The sequence below is a fragment of the Piliocolobus tephrosceles genome, chromosome 5 (assembly GCF_002776525.5).
Source record: "Piliocolobus tephrosceles isolate RC106 chromosome 5, ASM277652v3, whole genome shotgun sequence".
NCBI lineage: Eukaryota > Metazoa > Chordata > Mammalia > Primates > Cercopithecidae > Piliocolobus > Piliocolobus tephrosceles.
This window is the reverse complement of record NC_045438.1, coordinates 143,229,335-143,248,636: the sequence shown is the minus strand read 5'-3', so window position 1 is coordinate 143,248,636 and position 19,302 is coordinate 143,229,335. Positions and strand designations below refer to the sequence as shown.

The 19,302-nt window shown below is 38.0% G+C and overlaps 1 long non-coding RNA gene across 1 annotated transcript; it reads right to left on the bottom strand.

Moving 5' to 3' along the window:
* Nucleotides 1–397: 397 nt before the first annotated feature.
* Nucleotides 398–17,380, bottom strand: LOC111541091. The gene is made up of 4 exons (XR_002731193.1): nt 17,089–17,380; nt 16,303–16,531; nt 10,792–10,909; nt 398–944 (listed from the first exon to the last, which is right to left on the bottom strand). It is a non-coding gene; the product is annotated as an uncharacterized LOC111541091 (long non-coding RNA).
* Nucleotides 17,381–19,302: the final 1,922 nt, after the last annotated feature.

Genomic DNA, 19,302 nt, shown 5'->3' with positions numbered 1-19,302 from the left:
AGAATATAATCAGACTTTATGGCTTCTCTGTAACTTACTTGCTTCTAAGGACGCCTCCTCAATTCTAACTTCTTTGCCAACTTTGGACTCTGTTCTTTTACACATCAAGCCTGCGAGGCTTTAGCTTTCTGCTACCTGAGCTGAGCTGTACATTCTTGGGGAATAAATACACTGAGCTGAAAAGCAGAAAACTCATTGATCTTACTCTGTGTCATTCTATTTTTTGAAAGTAAATTTCTCTCTGGTCTCTGCCTGCTTTTTTACTATGTTCTTTAGGTCTCCCACATGCATGCGCAGTATAGCTGGTGAATTGATCCAATGAGTTTTTAATTTCAGATATTGTATTTTTCTCTTCTAGAATATCTAATTGGTTCTTTTGTTATGGATTCCAATTTTGTTTTAACATGCATCTTATTCTTTTTTATCAATTTTCAGACATTTTTGACATATCAATCATGGTTATTTTCAAATCATTGTCTGCTAACTCCAACATAATGTGTCTACTTCTATTTTCTGTTTTTCTCTTGATTTTTAAGTCATCTTTTCCTGTGTTTTTGCATGTCTAGCAATTTTGACTGTATTCTGTAGGATATATACAAATGAATCATAGAAGCTCCAGATGGCATCTTATTCCAGCATGAGTTTCTCTTTTCTTCTGCAGATAGGGTGAGAGATTGATTACCTTAACCCAACCAGGGGTTTACAATTACATTGTAATTTCAGTAAGCTAGGTCTGCTCTGGTTCACCCCTATTCCTTAGACATGGTCCTCCAAGGCTTTCAACTGAGACCCTAGAAGTCTTTGTCTCCTTAGTCCTGAAAGAGTACAGCACATTCTATTCTGCTCTTTGAAGATTCTGAGCTTCAAATATGGCAGATTGTCTTGAGGTAGAATCCAATTAGGTGCTTGAAGCAGGCCCCTTCTCTCCAGCAGGATTTTGTCTCCTAAAGAATGCAGAATTATTGGATACATTCTACTTTTTCAAACACAGCCTCTCAGCTTCTTTCTAATGACCCCAGAATTCAACTAGTGTTTCACAGGGATGCTAACCACATTTGCCGCTCTCCAAATTTCCAATCTGTCATATCAACCTTGCACAAAGCTTTATTGGTTTCTCTTTTTTCCTGCAGAGTCCCACTCTATAGCTAAGCCTGATGCTTCCTCACTGCTTAGATTCAGCAAATGGATAACTGAAGAAAACAGCAGGTAATTATCAGCTTACTCCAGAAGGACTTCCCGTTCTCTCTGGAATTTCAATTCGTCTAGTCTGTGTTGCGCTCACATCGCTTTGATGTTTAAAAAATGTGATTTTAAAATGTATCCAGTTTTCTGATTGTTGTACAGGAGCACTATGAGGCCATGAACTATTTCCACAAGTGGAAATCCACTTACAGGCAACATAGTCAAATTGGTGTTTATTGGCAGGCACAGTGGCTCATGCCTGTAATCCCAGCACTTTGGGAGGCCAAAGCGGGTGGATCACTTGAGGACAGGAGTTGAAGACAAGCCTGGCCAACATGGTGAATCCCTATCTCTATTAAAAATGCAAAAATTAGCCAGGTATGGTGGCGCACGTCTATAATACCAGCTACTTGGGAGGCTGAGGCACAAGAATCACTTGAGCTTAGGAGGCACAGGTTGCACTACTGCACTTCAGCTTGGGCGACAGAGTGAGACTTTGTCTCAGAAGAGTAAAAAAAAAAAAAAAAAAGCCCAAATTGGTGTTACTGCAGCCTGGCACAGTGGCTCACGCCTCATCCCAGCACTTTGGGAGGCCAAGGAAGGTGGATTGCCTGCCTGGGCAATATGGCAAAACCCAATCTCTACAACAAATACAAAAATTAGCCCAGCATGGTGGTATCTGCCTATAGTCTCAGCTACTCAGGAGGTTTAGGTGGGAGGATTGCTTGAGCCCAGAAGGTGGAGGCTGCAGTGAGTCGAGATAGTGCCACTGCTTTCCAGCCTAGGTGACAGAGCCAGATTCTGTCTTAAAAAATATATTTTTTTTTAAAGAAAAAAATGGTGTTTATTGCAGTGACAGAAAAGTTGATCTTGATATTAGATCATACTAGCTATTTGACTTTAGATAATTCACTTAATATCTCTTAGGGATAATAGTGGCTACTTCTTTGGGTTCTTATATAGGTCATTCTGCTATGTATTGATTACTTGCTCAGTTATTTTTTGTTTCTCTTTCTAATAGTTTCCATTATTCTTTTGAGATTTCTTATATTTCATATAAATATTATATGAAATAATATTTATATAAAGCACTTTCAAGATGCAAAGTGCTTTACATAAAAAGCAGTCCTTTTATTCATTTGAAGTCACTTAATGAATACTTAATATATGCTAGACACTTTGCTAGGAGGTGAGTGGGAGAAATGAATAAGATTGGAAAACATGGTCTCACAAGAAGCTCATAATTCTAGCTGGAAAGAAGAATACATAATTAAATAACAGCATTATATTTTTACTATTGTAGATGTAGGTATAAGGTAAAAATGGCAGCATAGAAAAAGGAGTAACTCAGTATACTCTGATAGCGAAGAGAAATTATAGGACACTTCCCAGAGAAAGTGAGGATTTAGCCAAATCTTAGGGACTTACAAGTGAAAATTAATCCATTGTTGTAGAGACTACCTGTTGTCTACCTGAATCCATTCTCTATCTATTCCATAGAAGACAGTCATAGTTGGTTAAATAGCTATGCAGCTAGAGAATATAATCTCATCCTCCCTTGTACGTAGATATGATATGGCTATATCAAAGTTCTCACTTAGATGAAAATAAGTGAAATTTGCCATGTATGGGTCCTGGCCTTAATAGTTTTAAGTTTTGAACTATATAAACACACACACACACACACACATTCTCCATGCTTCCTCTCTCTCTAAGAGCTGGAGTACAGGCAGTCTTATTCTTAACTTAGCCATGTAGACAAGGATAGCTAGGAGATAGCTGAGCAAACAGATGAAAGAAACTCAAGTCCCTAAAAGGTCATATGCATCAGAGACATCCTACTAACTCTGAATGCTCACCTCTAAACTGTTTCATGAGAGAAAAATAACTCCTGTTTTTATTTTTTTTTTAAGCCAATCTATTTTGGTAAATGTTGTTATAGTATCTCATCTGTACCTAATTGCTCAAAATAAATACTTATAAAAACAATAAGAAAAAGATGAGCAACTCAAATGGAAAATGGGTGAAGGGCATGAACAGACAATTTATATAGATGGCCAATAAACACACGGAAACAAATGTTCAAACTTACAATTAAAGAAGTACAAATGAAAATAAGATGTGTCTTTATGTATCAAATGATTATATGTACATAATACAACCTACCAATTCACCTCAAAGAGAATTTATTTTAGAATATGGGAATATGTTTAGAGTTATTATAATTTATATAAGTCAGAATTCAGAAATAACTTATATTCCCAATACCAGGTTATTGAGTTAAATAAATTATGGTATAGTGGAATGATATTCCATCATTAAAAAATAATTTGGTATAGGCCCAAATGAGAGTAATCCCAGCTGACTGGACAGTCATGTTTGAATGACTGTATTTGTAGACCCAGATTCTAGATACAGAAATATACTTTAAGAGATTGGGCCTAATGCAAGGATTAAAAAAAAAAAAATTGTTATTCTTTTCCAAAATCTTGTTAGAAGGAAAAAAAGTCCCTAGAAGTTATGACTGTAACCTGGTAACTAAAAAAATTACATGATTTGTGGAGGCTCCTGCCTGAGAAATTATTCCATAAACTGAAGTTTAACTGAAGTGGTTATGATTCATCACAGAGGGCCCATAATAAAAATATAGTGAGTATTTTTCTGAGGCTTTTCATAACCATGAATCAATGACACAAGTTCTGGAATTTAACTTTGAATGTGGCTTTAACTTCTAGAGGAAGAGACGTGTAAGTGAACTTTGTAGCGCTCTTGGTGTTGTGTTGGTTTGTTTTTTCATGCTCATCAATTATCAGAAAGAAAAATAACAAATCTCACTTTGCTGTTGTGTTGAGTTGTTGCCTCTTATAAAGTCATTACCCAAAAGTAAATGGAGTATATAAAATAATTGGTCTAAACTTACTTTAAACTGTTATTTTTAAAAGGACCAAACCAAACGTGATGAAAATGATAAGATTTTAAAACAATTAAATGAAATATGGAAATGGGAAGACCATCTTACTTTGGTTTCAGAATGTCCTAGTAATATGGCTAAGTATGTAGAAGCATGTTTATTGTGGTTTCATTGAAAGGCTTTGCCTACTACAGGGTGTTTGATTATTCAAAATATCTCAAAATACATAGGTTACAGAAAGATATCTATTCGGAGAACTATGAACTGTGGAGGGAATCAAAACCTTTTTTTTAAAGCCACATAATGAAACCACCAATGAAACAACAATCTACTTCACAGCAAAGTGGAAAAACATCTGAAAGAACATTTTCAACCTCAATGAGGTGAAAGTGCACTGTGAAAAATTCCTCCAATGAAGTTTCTAGCATTGTTTCAGAATGCTTTGTGTTGGCCGAGCATGGTGGTTTATGACTGTAATCCCAGTAGTTTGGGAGACCAAGGAGGGAGGATGATTTGAGACCAGGAGTTCAAGACCAGCCTAGGAAACATAGTGAAACCCTGTCTGTAATATTAGCTGGGTGTAGTGGCATGCACCTATAGTCTCAGCTACTTGGGAGGCTGAGGTGGGAAGATCACTTGACCCCAGGAGGTAGAGGCTGCAGTGAGCCCCATGATTGTGCCACTGTACACCAAGTTGGGTGGCAGAGTGAGAACTTGTCTCAAAAAAAAAAAAAAAACAAATCCACCAAAAACAGAATACTATGCCCTCATATTGCACAAGAACATAATTTATACTTCCATAAAGATAGCATTTATTACTAGAAACAGCAAATGGCAATCACCATTATTTTGTTTTACTATTATTTTATAAGAAAACATTTAAATGTGTATAGCTATTTTCTTATGTTGAAAAATATTTAAAATATTTTTAATAGCAAATAATCAACATTCATATTTGTTCTCAATGTATACTGAGATATTATGTAAGAAAAATATTAAAGCATTGATTACAATATTATTAATAAGCTAATATATGCTATTAGCTAAATAACTATTAAAAATTAAAACCATTATGCTTCTGACAAGATAAAATACACCTATGAAATATTGGGGTTTTATATTCATATAGAATGTTGCTGTTGAAACTAGCTTCACAGAGTTTATGAAACTCAAGAATATTTTTGATTTCTCTGATTTTTGCCAGAATCAACATGACATGAACATGTATATTGTATCTCTGTGAAAGAAAAGATGTGCATATTACTTTGCAGATACTTAAGCTGAAATGTTTATGGAATTAGCTAATTTATATTCACCTTTTGACTGCATGTAGATTTCTAATATCTCTAGTTCTATGTCTTTTAAGTTTCTTTTATTTGAATAAATTCATTCTTTCTAGCTTTTGCTTTTAAAAATTATTTTATGGAAGTTCATTTATCTACATTAGAGGATCTTCACAATATATTAAGGGGAAATGGCAGGCTATGAGCTTATTTTGTGCAAATATGATATGAGGATAGAAAGAAGTCTATAGCAGATACTGGTTGCACAGTAAGGACCACTTGAGGAACCAATTTTTTTTTTTTTTTTCCTAAGATGGAGTCTCGTTCTGTCATTGGCTGGAGTGCAGTGGCACGATCTTAGCTCACTGCAACCTCCGCCTCCTGGGTTCAAGCGATTCTCCTGCCTCAGCCTCCCGAGTAGCTGGGACTACAGGCACGTGTCACCACGCCCGGCTAATTTTTTGTATTTTTAGTAGAGATGGGGTTTCGCCATGTTAGCCAGGATGGTCTGGATCTCCTGACCTTGTGATCCACCCGCCTTGGCTAAACATCCAATGACCAAACCCCATCTCAGCCTGATTAAGTCAGAATCTCTGAGTGGGTGTCCTAGACATCTACTTCAATAGCTCCCCAAGTAAGCTAAGGCTGAGAACTACTGATTTAGAAGCACGCACACAGCCTCCCTTAACACACACACAGAGTACATCTACCTGTAATGTGGATCACAGGAAGTTTTATATTCTTCTTTTGGCTTATCTGCTTTGTCTCCAATAAACATGTACATTTTCCTAAAATACACATGTACTTGAATGCATGTAGATGGCAGGGAGGGAGAGAGGGTGAAAGGAAAGATTTTTAAATTAATTTTTAAAATTTTTTTGTAAAGCCCGGGGTCTCACTGTGTTACCCAGGATGGTCTGAAACTCCCGGCCGTGGACAATGCTTCCACCTCGGCATCCCAAAGTGCTGGGATTACAGACATGAGCCCCTGCACCTGGCCAGTTTTTAAAAAAAACTGTTTTAAACAAATAAACCCCACATTAACACAGCAAGGATGCAAGACAACAGTGGGGGAAACACGCATGGTGTCTTTCCGCCGTCCTCACAGGTAGCTGAAAAATGCTTCAGGAGCAGAAGAGTGAGTCAGAAGGAGCTCACATCGCTGAGTTTCTATCATGAGTCATTGCTTAATTTTTCACTGCCTTTAATTCCCACACCTACCTTGCAGGGTTGATAGATGATTTTTCTCTTATAGATGGGGAAATGGGCTCTCAGATAGAAGAAGTCACTTGCTGAGTCGCATGGCGAGCACTCTGACATACAAACACTGTCTGAGCCAAAGTCACTACCTGACTCCTAAAACTCACCTTCTGCGGTGAGGAGGAGTGGTGGTTGGCACCAGGGCATTTTCCTTTTGTGTAACTAACAGAAAGCTGTTAATCTTTCTTTTTCTTTTTTTTTTTTTTCCACTGTCCTGCAAAATTGATACTTCACTAAAGCTTTCTAGATGTCACTTATTCTGCCTAAGACCACCTTCTGCTGCTTATATTTAGATGACCACAGATTCTTCATTCACTATGGAAGCTTCACAAATCACTTGGTCAGACAAATTGTCTTGACCTTCCACTGGAGAGCAATTGTTACCACTTTCTAATAATGGCCCATAAACAGATTTTTTAAAACCACCCGGATTCCTTTGAAAACATGGCCAGGACAGAGTCTTGTCACTTGTGTCTAAATGCACAGTAATTTTGCTGTCAGCCAGCATGATTTGACAGCTGACAGCAGTTGATGATAAACAATAAAAAGAAAAGGAGGGTCTAAGTGGCAAAAGCTACAGAAGCCAGAGAGAATCAAGCAAGAAGAAGATATATTTTAGAAAAACAGCTCTAATAAGCAAATTAACCATTTAAAATAGTATGTCAATCAAGTTTTTTACATAAATGAAGCTGTGGAGCCCAACCTTCTTTTCCACATGCTTTTAAAACAAAACAAAACAAAACACCAGTTTCACTCTGTCACCCAGGCTGTAGTGCAGTGGTGTGATTATAGCTCAGTGCAGTGGTGTGATTATGGCTCACTGCAGCTTTGACCTCCCAGGCTAAAGCAATCCTCCTGCCTCAGCCTCCCAAGCACCTGGGACCACAGGTGTGCACCACCACACCTGGCTAATTTTTTAAATTTTTTGTAGAGATGGTTTCTTGCTCTGTTGCCCAGGCTGGTCTTGAACTCCTGGGCTCAAGTGATCCTCCCACTTTGGCCTCCCCAAGTGCTGGGATTACCGGCATGAGCTACCACGTCCAGCTTCACATGTTTATTAATGCCAATGCTGTATATCTACATTTCAGTAATTTATATTTTTTATTAAAGGAAACATTTTAAGTTAAAAGGATCAGCCTGAGCAACATGGCAAGATTCTACTAAAAAACAATATAAAAATTAGCCAGGCGTGGTGTCTGTGGTCCCAGATACTCAGGAGGCTGAGTTGGGAGGATCACTTGAGCTCCAGAGTTTGAGGCCGCAGCGATCTATGAATGTGTTACTGCACTCCAGCCTGGACAAGAGAGCAAAACCCTGTCTCAAATAAAGGGAGTGAGGGAAGCACTCTGATTTCTTCCTGACCTTGTTCTTTATCACCTCCCTCAAGTTCACATTATTTATTGGTTGGTGGTCCCAAATAACTTTAGAACAGCATAGTGGAACCCCAAATAACTTCAAGGGCAGACTGGATTATTTGTTTAAAGAATTTCAAATATTTAAGGTGGTGCCCTTGACCAATTGCCTTTCCCTCTGATCACATTTGACCTCTGTCTTCTCAGATACTTTTATTGCACATGATGGTATAAAAAAGAGAACATAAGCTCTGGAGTTGGGCTGTTCTGAATTTGAATCCTGACAATGCAAGTTATTGGTTATGGGGGCTTGACAATAATTGTTTTATTTCTCTAAGCTTTAGTTTCTACATTGTCAAAGTTGAAAGAAAACTTTTTCCATGCACTCCTTAGAAAAATGTCAGACTAAACACATCAAGGGCCTAACTCAGTGCTTGGTATGGGGAGGCACTTTAAAAATGTTAGTTTACATCCCACGCCTGATTAACTTTAATATTGCTCCCATCCGCTTCCATCTTCAGCACATTGTCATCATGACGGTTATTCTCTCTGAATGTTATACTAAATCCTCCATGAGACTACATGTTCGTTGGAAATGGAGACAACGCCCAGTCTTTTATAAAGATCGTGTAAGCCCCGGCTCCAATAATGGGCAGTAACTGACATGCATGGCTAACCCAGACTTGTAGCCAAGTGTAATCTGGGTGTATGGCTAAGTTAATACTTGTCATATCAACTAGCTATTAATATACTCTGTTCAGAAAACTTGGCAATGGCTGTTAACGTTTTTTTAGTTCTAGCAAGGTATTTTCCAATATCCAGTAAAAACATAGATTTTTAAAAAACTATTCAAATCAATACACACTAGGCAGGCTCATTTGAAAGTGTGCTCTCTGTGAAGACAGCAAGTCAATATTTTAAGGAGGGTATTGATTTTTTATTTGTAAACACATGAGCCCAGGCTACTCTACAGGACTATGCTGTGGACCTGTTCATAGATGAGACCACATGATTAAAAAAATGAAACAACAACCAAAAAGCTTTGATGCTTTCTTGGACAGGATCCGAGGCAAATACGCCTTCAAGTAAATTGCCCTAAGTCTCATAGTGTTCCAGATGCAACATGTTATTTTACAGTCTTGGACATAGTTTCTGAACTATCAACTGAAAATGATTCACTGGTCTATGATATAAAGTTCTGTGTGCCTTGAGGGAAAAGATCAGGACTTTTTGAAATCTCATCTACCTTTGTAGATCAGAGCATACAGTACCATGAATTAAATAGGTGTTAAATAACTGTGGGTTGGATTGAACTTACTGATCAGGGCTGATACGTTTGCAGGCAGAAATAATTAACAAAGAAATACTTTATTTTTATATTTTAATTTAAAAAGTGATGCTCATGATCTTATTGCAGCTGACTTTTTTTAAGGCTGGGGTACTTTCCGTAAGTTTTAAAGCTTGCTAATTATGTTTGGAGGTTTGAATATAGTTGCGCATATTTAGAGTCAAATTCCTTCTATTAATAAATATTCTTGCCTGTGAATATTTCTCCTTCAAATTCTGTCTTCTTCAGTTTCAAACAGTTTAAAACATAAACAGGCTTAAATCAATCTACAAAATGTGACTTCTAAGCCAACAGTTGAGAAAGACCATCTTTTCTATTTGTACATCAAAATAATGAGATGGTTGAACATCATTCCAAATGGGAGTCATTACCTGTCCTTAAGATTGCTTTAAGTAAACATCTCATTCAGTGAACTGATGAAGTGGTAAATTAGATACATTGCCAATTACTGTGTTGTCCTGTAGCTATAAGTAAAAGCCAAGAGGCTGGGTGCAAAGTGACTCACACCTGTAAATTATAGCACTTTAGGCCACCAGGGCAGGAGGATCACTTGAGCCCAGGAGTTTGGGACTTCCAGATACCACACCACTGCCCTCTAGCCTGGGTGACAGAGCAAGTTCCTATCTCAAACAAAAACAAGAACCTAGAGTGAGGGACCAATTACTTCCTACTGAAAAGGCAAACATATATTTTAAAAAAAGCTATGATATTCAGCTGGGCGCAGTGGCCCGTGCCTGTAATCCTAGCACTTTTGTAGGCCAAGGCAGGTGGATCACCTGAGGTCAGGAGTTTGAGACCAGCCTGGCCAACATGACAAAACCCTTTCTTTACTAAAAATACAAAAAATTAGCCGGACATGGTGGCAGGCACCTGCAATCCCAGCTACTCGGGAGGCTGAGGCATGAGAATCACTTGAACCCTGGAGGCGGAGGTTGCAGTGAGCCGAGATGGAGCCACTGCACTCCAGCCTGGCGGATAGAGCGAGACTCTGTCTAAAAAAAAAAAAGCCATGATATTCAATGCCAATGAACCTTCAGTAAAACTGGTGCTCTGAGGCACTGCTGATGGCAACTGAAAAAGATACCTTCCTGGAAAGAATTTAGGAAGCCACAAAAAAGTTCCTAGCCTCTGATCCAACTTCTGGGATTTCATCTTGAGAAACTTGTCCAAACAGGAATAAAAGCCATTTGCATGAACATGTCCATTGCAGCACAATTTATACTGATAGGGAATGAGAAGCAACAATATGGCAATGATTAAGGAAGTTACAGTGTATATATATACTCGATGGAATTTTAATTTCAAGAACAATTATCAGCCCCTGTAATCCCAGCACTTTGGGAGGCCAAGGCGGGTGGATCATTTGAGGTCATGAATTCCGACCAGCGTGGCCAACATGATGAAGCTCCGTCTCTACTAAAAGTACAAAAATTAGGTGGGCGTGGTTGTGCTCACCTGTAGTCTAATCTACTCAGGAGGCTGAGGTAGGAGGATTGCTTGAACCCAGGAGGCGAAGGTTGCAATGAGCCAAGATCATGCCACTACACTCTAGCCTGTGTGACAGAGCAAGACTCTGTTTCAAAAAAAAAAAAGAGAAAGAACAATTATCAAATCAAATCAACTGCAATATAAAAACAATGCTTGGAGAATGTCAAACAAACAAACAAAAATTGTTAAATACAAAGGTATGTGTTGTGTTATAGCAACAGCTATGTAATCAATGAATATAATTAAGAAAGATTAGCCAAGGATACACCAGAAGTGATGGCAGTTGCTTTGTTAGAAATACAGCAGTACGGGAGTATAGGTAATTTAAAAGTATTTCTATTTCCCAAATACACCCTATATGATTATATTTAATAAGTTTAAAATACTACATAAGGCCTTCAGAGAAGGAAATTAAGTATCTTTTCCTATTTCTTTTTCCAGTGAGCAATAATTTCACTTAACTGTCAGTGAAATCTTCCTTAAACATGACTTGCATTTCTCGTGCTTTGGCTTAAGTATATTTTATCTTGCTCTGTTGTAAGGATAAACATTTCTATCCTCTCTATTTGTTATTTTGGCTAAGGACACCACATTTCCATGTTAGAATTTCTTCAGTTTTTTTTCTGTTGCCTTGAGATTGCATGCAGGTATGTTTAGAACTGAGGATTTAAATTATAAATATACATATATTTAACCTAATAAAGGACTTTCTTTTTGGAGGCATGTTTGATGATTGGCTGGTTAATAATGCAATCTAACTGATGGTGTACTTATAACTCTAAAATTCTATGGTAGTTTCTAGACTGTTCTTGAAAGGCTTATCATTTTTATTTTATTTATTTATCTATTTGTTTATTTATTTATTTATTTTTTGAGACAGAATCTCACTCTGTCACCCAGGTTGGAGTTCAGTGGCACAATCTCCGCTCACTGCAAGCTTCGCCTCCCAGGTTCACGCCATTCTCCTGCCTCAGCCTCCTGAGTAGCTGGGACTATAGGTGCCTGCAATCATGCCCAGCTGATTTTTTGAATTTTTAGTAGAGATGGGGTTTCACCGTATTAGCCAGGATGGTCTCGATCTCCTGACCTCGTGATCTGCCCGCCTCGGCCTCCCAAAGTACTGGAATTACAGGCTTGAGCCATTGAGCCTGGCCGGCTTATCATTTTAAGTAAGAAACCACAGAAATAGACCAGGTGCCGTGGCTCACACCTGTAATCTCAGCACTTTGGGAGGCCGAGATGGAAAGATCACTTGAGGCCAAGAGTTCAAGACCAGCCTGGGCAACATAGTGAGCTCTCGTCGCTATAAAAAATAAGCAAAATTAGCTGGGTGTGGGGGCACACACCCGTGGTCCCAGCTACTCAGCAGGCTGAGGTGGGAGGATCACTTGAGCCCCGGAGGTCAAGGCTACAGTGAGCTGAGATTGCACCACTGCACTCTAGCCTGGGCATCAGAGTGAGATCCTGTTTCTAAGAAAAAAAAAATTAGAAAGAAAAAGAAAAAAGAAATCATGACCGGGCATGGTGGCTAACGCCTATAATCCCAGCACTTTGGGAGGCCGAGGCAGGAAGATCACCTGAGGTCAGGAGTTTGAGACCAGCCTGGCCAACATGGTGAAACCCTCTCTCTACTAAAAATACAAAAATTAGCCAGTTATGGTGGTGTGTGCCTGTAGTCCCAGCTACTTGGGAGGCTGAGGCAGGAGAATCACTTGAACCAGTAAGTGGAGATTACAGTGAGCCGAGATCACACCACTGCACTCCAGCCTGGGCAACAGAGCAAAACTCCGTCAAAAAAAAAAATCACATGGATATATCATTTAAGATTAAGCCAGGGACGTGGGCTTTCTTGTACGTGAGAACTTTTCTCACCCTTAAGCTAAGTAAATTGGTATTATTCAGCTTTCCTCATATGACTAAAAAAAAAAAAATCAAACTTTATGGTTGTACACTGAAACTTCTCCAGGTTCCCTCTTTTCTTTTGAGTTGTGGAAACTTGAATTGTATTTATGCAAAAATAAAATATCCAAGATCCTATTCTTCTGGGGCCAATTCTGATGGTGGTGTTGGCTATTGTTGTCTTCGGATATCTCTTTAGTTCTGCAGAAAACTTACCTACTAATGATGGTTAATAATGTGTGCCTCAGCAGCAACTAATGTGATAAGATTATAGTTAAGAACCTGGGTTCAAGTACTAGCTTTTTCATTCACTAGATGTGTTCCCTTTGTTGAACAAATAAATAAAACAAGAAACTTACATTTCCTATTACATGTTAGTAAAAGTGAATCAGAATGCCTAACGAGAATAAATGTTTTTGAAAGATGATGAGGGAGCTTTAAAAAAATAATTTTGCTGCACTTTAAGATGTAAAATATATGTAATTATATGTGCATATTAGTGGGTGGATATTCACGACATTGATACTTAGGTGATGGTTATGCAATTGATTGATGCTGAAATATGTTTGTTCAGTGTCACTAAGGAGCCGGCCTCAGATCTTAAACATCTCAACAATTACTATGAGTCCATGGGGGCCATACAAGTTGTAGGCTCCCTTATCACACTTCTGTCTTAAATAGTATTTTTTAAATTACAAGAACCCTTAGCCCAGATAATCTGTGCTATCATACAGTGAATAGATATCAGATGTGTTGACATATTGATTCTCTCAGCCCACAGGGCAGCCAGGCAGGGCCTGGGGACGTGCTGGATCTCTTGGGAAGACCTCATTCAGTTGAGAGCTACCTTACATATTTATGCTGATGTGCTGAACAAATATAATCATTTTCTATGTGTGCATGTGATAGACTCTGGTCTCACTGTAGATCACTTCTACATTCCAATAATATACTTTGATTTGTCTTGACTTTTCACACTAGTTCTCTTTCTAGCTCTTCCTATTTTGTTTAAATTATTTATGTTTTTCTCACAGACAGTGCTGCCTTTTCAAATGTGGGGTGTCCAAGGACTGGAGCATCTGTTAGTGAGCAGCAAGGTTCCTGGCAATGTCTGTATGTGCTTGGAGACATCATTAAAATGTCCCCAGAACTGTGACTTAGAGCTGGATAAGACAAGAGGGATATGTGGATTCTAACCAGGTCTCAATTAGGAGACATGAAAAGAATTTTAGAAAAAAAAATTAAACTTAAATTATTTTAATATAATCAAATAATAAAACAATCTAGAATGAGTTGCCAAATTAACCCAGCCTTGACACTTATGTAACATGTTGCTTGGTCTCAGTGGCCCTGGGCTGTGAGTCTGCTCCACATGGAGGGCGTGGCCATGGAAGCTTCCACCTGCCCATCATGGTTGAGAGAGAAATTGTCTTGGATGCCTCAGCTTAAGCTCCTTACTGAAATCTCTGGTATGATAGTGGGTAGACCGAATTGTTTTTTTGTTGGAAGTGAATTAGTCCTAAAAAGAGCTAGAATTCAGTAGAGGAATGCTTTTTGAAAAGCAAAAATTTAGTTCTAATATTTCAGGTTTATGTTTGTGGATAAACTGTGACTGTGGTAGTTTTAAGTAATGTAATGTTTAAGAAATTCTGAATATATTAATTATTAAATAGATTAGCCAAATGGCCCTAAATTTAAAATGTGAAACATCACCATTGATCCAGACTTCTCTTAGGTTGAAAAGCTTAAGATAATTTTATGTAATTTATAAGGATTCAGCATAAATACAAGATTACTTATTAGGTTTATTATGCTTATTTAAATACCTAGGAAGGTTTCCTTGTAAGTTAGAAAACTAAAGAACTTTAAAAATTTGAAAACAATAAATGCATAGGTTGCTTAAAATATTTAAGGAAGTTTGCAAATCGGACTAAGCAATAATCAAAGGCCACCTTAAAAGTAAATTTTATAATATTACCTTATTTATAAATCGAATTTTAAAATGTGTAAAATGAACTTAAATGTAAGGGGGAAACTGGGCTTTTGCATTTATTACTTAAATGAATCAAATGCTAATTTTAAAATCCAAAGTGAGCCCTGAATAATTTGTAAGAGTGTTTAGAGATGCTAAAAACTCCTGTTGATCAAAAGATATCACATCCAAACGGTGATTAAAACATTTATTCTGAAAGGAAAACTTGTGGTGTCCATTTTGTTAAAAACGATAAATTATAATGTTTTATACAAAATAAAGGAATCTTATCATTGCCTCCTTATGATGAAATTAGGGTTTTCATCATTAAAAATGAATTTGTTAGATTTGCAGTCTCATTGATCTCTCAGGATTTAGAAATAATTATTTTTTGCTGAATTAAAGATAGCTCTATTTTTTAATTGTTATTAGCTTCAAAAAGAGTAGCAAATTCACAGGACTGGAAGTTTAAGCTCATCTCGGATGAAAATTGGGATCTTATATTTAAGCAAGAAGGGCATCCACTCTCCCTTGCTTATTTCAGTCTCTCTCTCAGACACATTTAGAAGCAGAAGAGTTATGTATAGTTAAGTTCAGCCTCCCCTGTTTTCAGTAAGAAAACCAAAGCTAAGAAATGTTAGGTAAAAATATATGGTGAGAGGTACAATACGATGTGGTTGATGGTTGGCAGGATGTGGAGTCATAAACCCTGTTGGGTTTTTTGTTTGTTTAAGTTTTTTTTTTTTCTTTTTCTTTTTTTTTTTTCTTTTTTTTTTGCCGGGCATGGTGGCTCATGCCTGTAATCCCAGAACTTTGGGAGGCCAAGGTGGGCGGATCACCTGATGTCATGAGTTCGAGACCAGCCTGGCCAACATGATGAAACCCCGTCTCTGGAAAAAATACACAAATTAGCTGAGCGTGGTGGTGTGCAACTGTAGTTCGAGCTACTCGGGAGGCTGAGCCACGAGAATCACTTGAACCCAGGAGACGTCCTTGAACCCAGAAGGCAGAGGTTGTGATACGCCGAGATTGTGCCACTGCACTCCAGCCTGGGCAACAGAACAAGACTCTGGCTCAAAAATTACCATATGTTTGTTTTCTAATAAGAAACATTTATTGAATTCTTTAAGTATTTCAATATGCTTTATATTTATTTCACTTAAACAACAGAGCAACCTAGTGAACTAGGTGATATCCCCATTTTATAGATGGGAAAACTGAGACTCAAGGCGATTAAGATAGTGAGAGGATCATGTGAGCCCAGGAGTTTGAGGCTGCAGGGAACTATGATAGCGCCACTGCACTCCAGCCTAGGTGAGAGTGAGACCCTTCTAAAATACATATATATCTTTTTACATTCAGAAGATCTGATTTTAAAACTTGCCTTTATCATGTGTTTGTTGCCTTGTGACTCTGGGATGTCTTCCTATCAAGACCTTACCCTAGGTTAGCTCAGCAGGTTTTTGTGAGGAGCAAACGTAAACAAGTATAGGAAAACACTGCCTAAAAGTAATATATTATTCATTCACAATGGGGTGAAGCCCAGAACCCATTTATTCTGATTCAATGTTATTTTGCTGAGTAATTCTTAATCAAGTGTTTGTTACCTTCAAATAATTTTATTTTCCATCTGTGCCCACTTTTGCCTATAGTGATAAATATTTATTGAGCACGCATCTTGTTCTTGGCACCATGTAAGTATCATACACGTCAAGGGATATGAAAACTTGGCTTATGTTATCCAGAGACTTCATGGGATGATGAGAAATGCAGAAAAAAACTGAAATCCTGATCCTCTCTTTTTTCCATCACTTCTCTGCACCTCATATTTTCCATCTATAAAATAAGTGATAATACCACCACATGAAAAATCATAGAAAGAATTTAGCACAGCAACTAGTAAAAGTGAATAAATACAAACCATATGTGATAGCATGGATGAATCCCACTAAGAACAGTTACCAGGTAACTGAAGCTAAACAACTCTTGGAGGACTGAGAGCTGTTACATTTCTGACCAAGTAGAGTAGAAACACCTTGCTAAACACTTCATGTATTCACTAAAGGCCCCAGAAAAGCTGCACCTTTGGAGCAAAACTAAAATAGCTACTAGTATAGGGTACTCCAGACCAACCCTAACAAAGATTAACAACAGTCTTTAAGCCGGCCATGGTGATGCATGTCTGAAGTCCCAGCTACTCAGGAGACTGAAGCAGGAGGACTACTTGAGCCCAAGAGTTGAGCCCAGCCTTGGTAATACAGCAGATCCAGTTTTTTATGAAACAAACAAACAATTCCTTTGAAAGAATCAGTAAGCCTGCTGGAAAAAAAACTCAAAATAACATTGTTATGTTTAAAGGAAGATTACAAAGTCTAGACAGTAAATGATATAACCTTCACAATGTCCATCATCTGATCCAAGATTCTCATGCAGAGAAGCAAGAAAATGTGATCCAAAAACAAAACCAGCCTTTTGGCCAGAACCGTCATCTTCCAGTAATTTGTCAAAATGATGAATACAAAGGCAAAGAGGAAAGGCACCCAATATATGTTCTCTAGGCCTTTGAGAAAACATGGAGTTGTTCCTTTGGCCACATATACGCAAATTTATAAGAAAGGTGATATTGTAGACATCAAGCGAATGGGTACTGTTCAAAAACGAATGCCCCACAGGTGTTACCATGGCAAAACTGGAAGAGTCTACAATTTTACCCAGCATGCTTTTGGCATTGTTTTAAACAAACCAGTTAAGGGCAAGATTCTTGCCAAGAGAATTAATATGCGTATTGAGGACATTAAACACTCTAAGAGCCGAGGTAGCTTCCTGAAACGTGTGAAGGAAAATGATCAGAAAAAGAAGGAAGCCAAAGAGAAAAGTACCTAGGTTCAACTGAAGCACCAGCCTGCTCCACCCAGAGAAGCACACTGTGTGAGAACCAGTGGGAAAGAGCCTGAGCTGCTGGAATGCTGGAATCTCTTCCCTATGAATTCATGCGTAATAGGCGTTGAAGAAATAAAATAAAAGACCTCTGGACTGTAAAAAAACAAAGAACAAACAAACAAAAAAACCAGGAAACCATATAACCAATAGAGGTTGTGTGTGTGTGTGTGGTGTTGTGTGTGGTTAGGCAAGTAAAAACAACAAAAAGCAAACAAACGATAAATCTAACATTTAGGATCAAAATATTATTTGAGGGAGATCCAATGGGATGAGACAAGAAAGGCACATGTAGATAGATAAATATAGGTTACTTATTCTGATTATTGGATTGGATGTTTATTATATTATTGAACGGTGTTGTGAATGGATCAAGGATGATTAACACTCAAAGGTCATAGTTAACACAATTCTATACATCTGAAGTGCAGGAGAACAGGGTGGGAAGTAAAAAGGAAGAGTAGAAAACAACACGGCATCATAAAGTCTGTGGCAGTAAACAATATAACTTTCTAGAGCATTAAAATAAGGCCAATGTGAGCACAGCTGGAACTGGAGGACGTTATGTTAAGTGAAATAAGCCAGGAACAGAAAGTTAAACACCACATGTTCTCACACATATGTGGAAGCTAAAAAAAAAAAAAAAAAAAAAAAAAAAATGTTAAGCTCATAGAAGTAAAAAGTAGGACAGAGGATACCAGAGGCTGGGGAGGGTCAACGGAAGGGCGGGTCAGGGGCAGGACAAGGAGAGATTTGTTAATGGACAAAATTACAGGTAGATAGAAGGAATAACTTCTGTTGTTCTATACCACTGTAGGTAATATTTAGTTTCAAATAGCTAGAGGAGGAAGAGGATACGGAATGTTCCCAACTCAAGAAATGATCATTGTTTCAGATGATAGATATGCTAATTACCCTGATCTGATCACCATACATTATGTTTCAAAACATCACCATATACCCCCATGAATATGTACAATTATTATTTGTCAGTTTAAAAGTTTTTAAAAGATTAAAATGTTTTTAAAAAGAAAAAAGGGCTGCCAGGTGCGGTGGCTCATGCCTGTAATCCCAGCACTTTGGGAGGCCGAGGCGGGCGGATCATGAGGTCGGGAGTTCTAGACCAACACAGTGAAACCCCATCTCTACTGAAAATACAAAAAAAAAATTAGCCAGATGTGGTGGCAGGTGCCTGTAGTCCCAGCTACTTGGGAGGCTGAGGCAGGAGAACTGCTTGAACCCAGGAGGCGGAGGTTGCAGTGAACCAAGATAGCATCACTCCACTCCAGCCTGGGCGACACAGCGAGACGCCGTTTCAGAAAAAGAAAAAAACATTTTCTGTGTGCCTGACACATAGAAAATCAGCAAGATGTACCTCTCAGGCAGCCTCTCACTGACTCATCCCATAGAGACTGTCATTTAAGCATTTATTAAATCATGATGTGAAATGCAACAGTCATAAAGTCTGGAATGTTTAACCCATTTAGCATGGGGGAGGGTAGAAAAGTCACATAGTAGCACTCAATAAATGTGAATTCATATCCCCTTTATAACTGTAAAGTTCTGAAAGGCAGTACTAGTGTTTATTTTCATATGGAGAAATAAAATAGAACAAGCATGATATCATGAAAACAAGACTTAAAGTGAGAGTTCTAGCTCTGCCAATAACT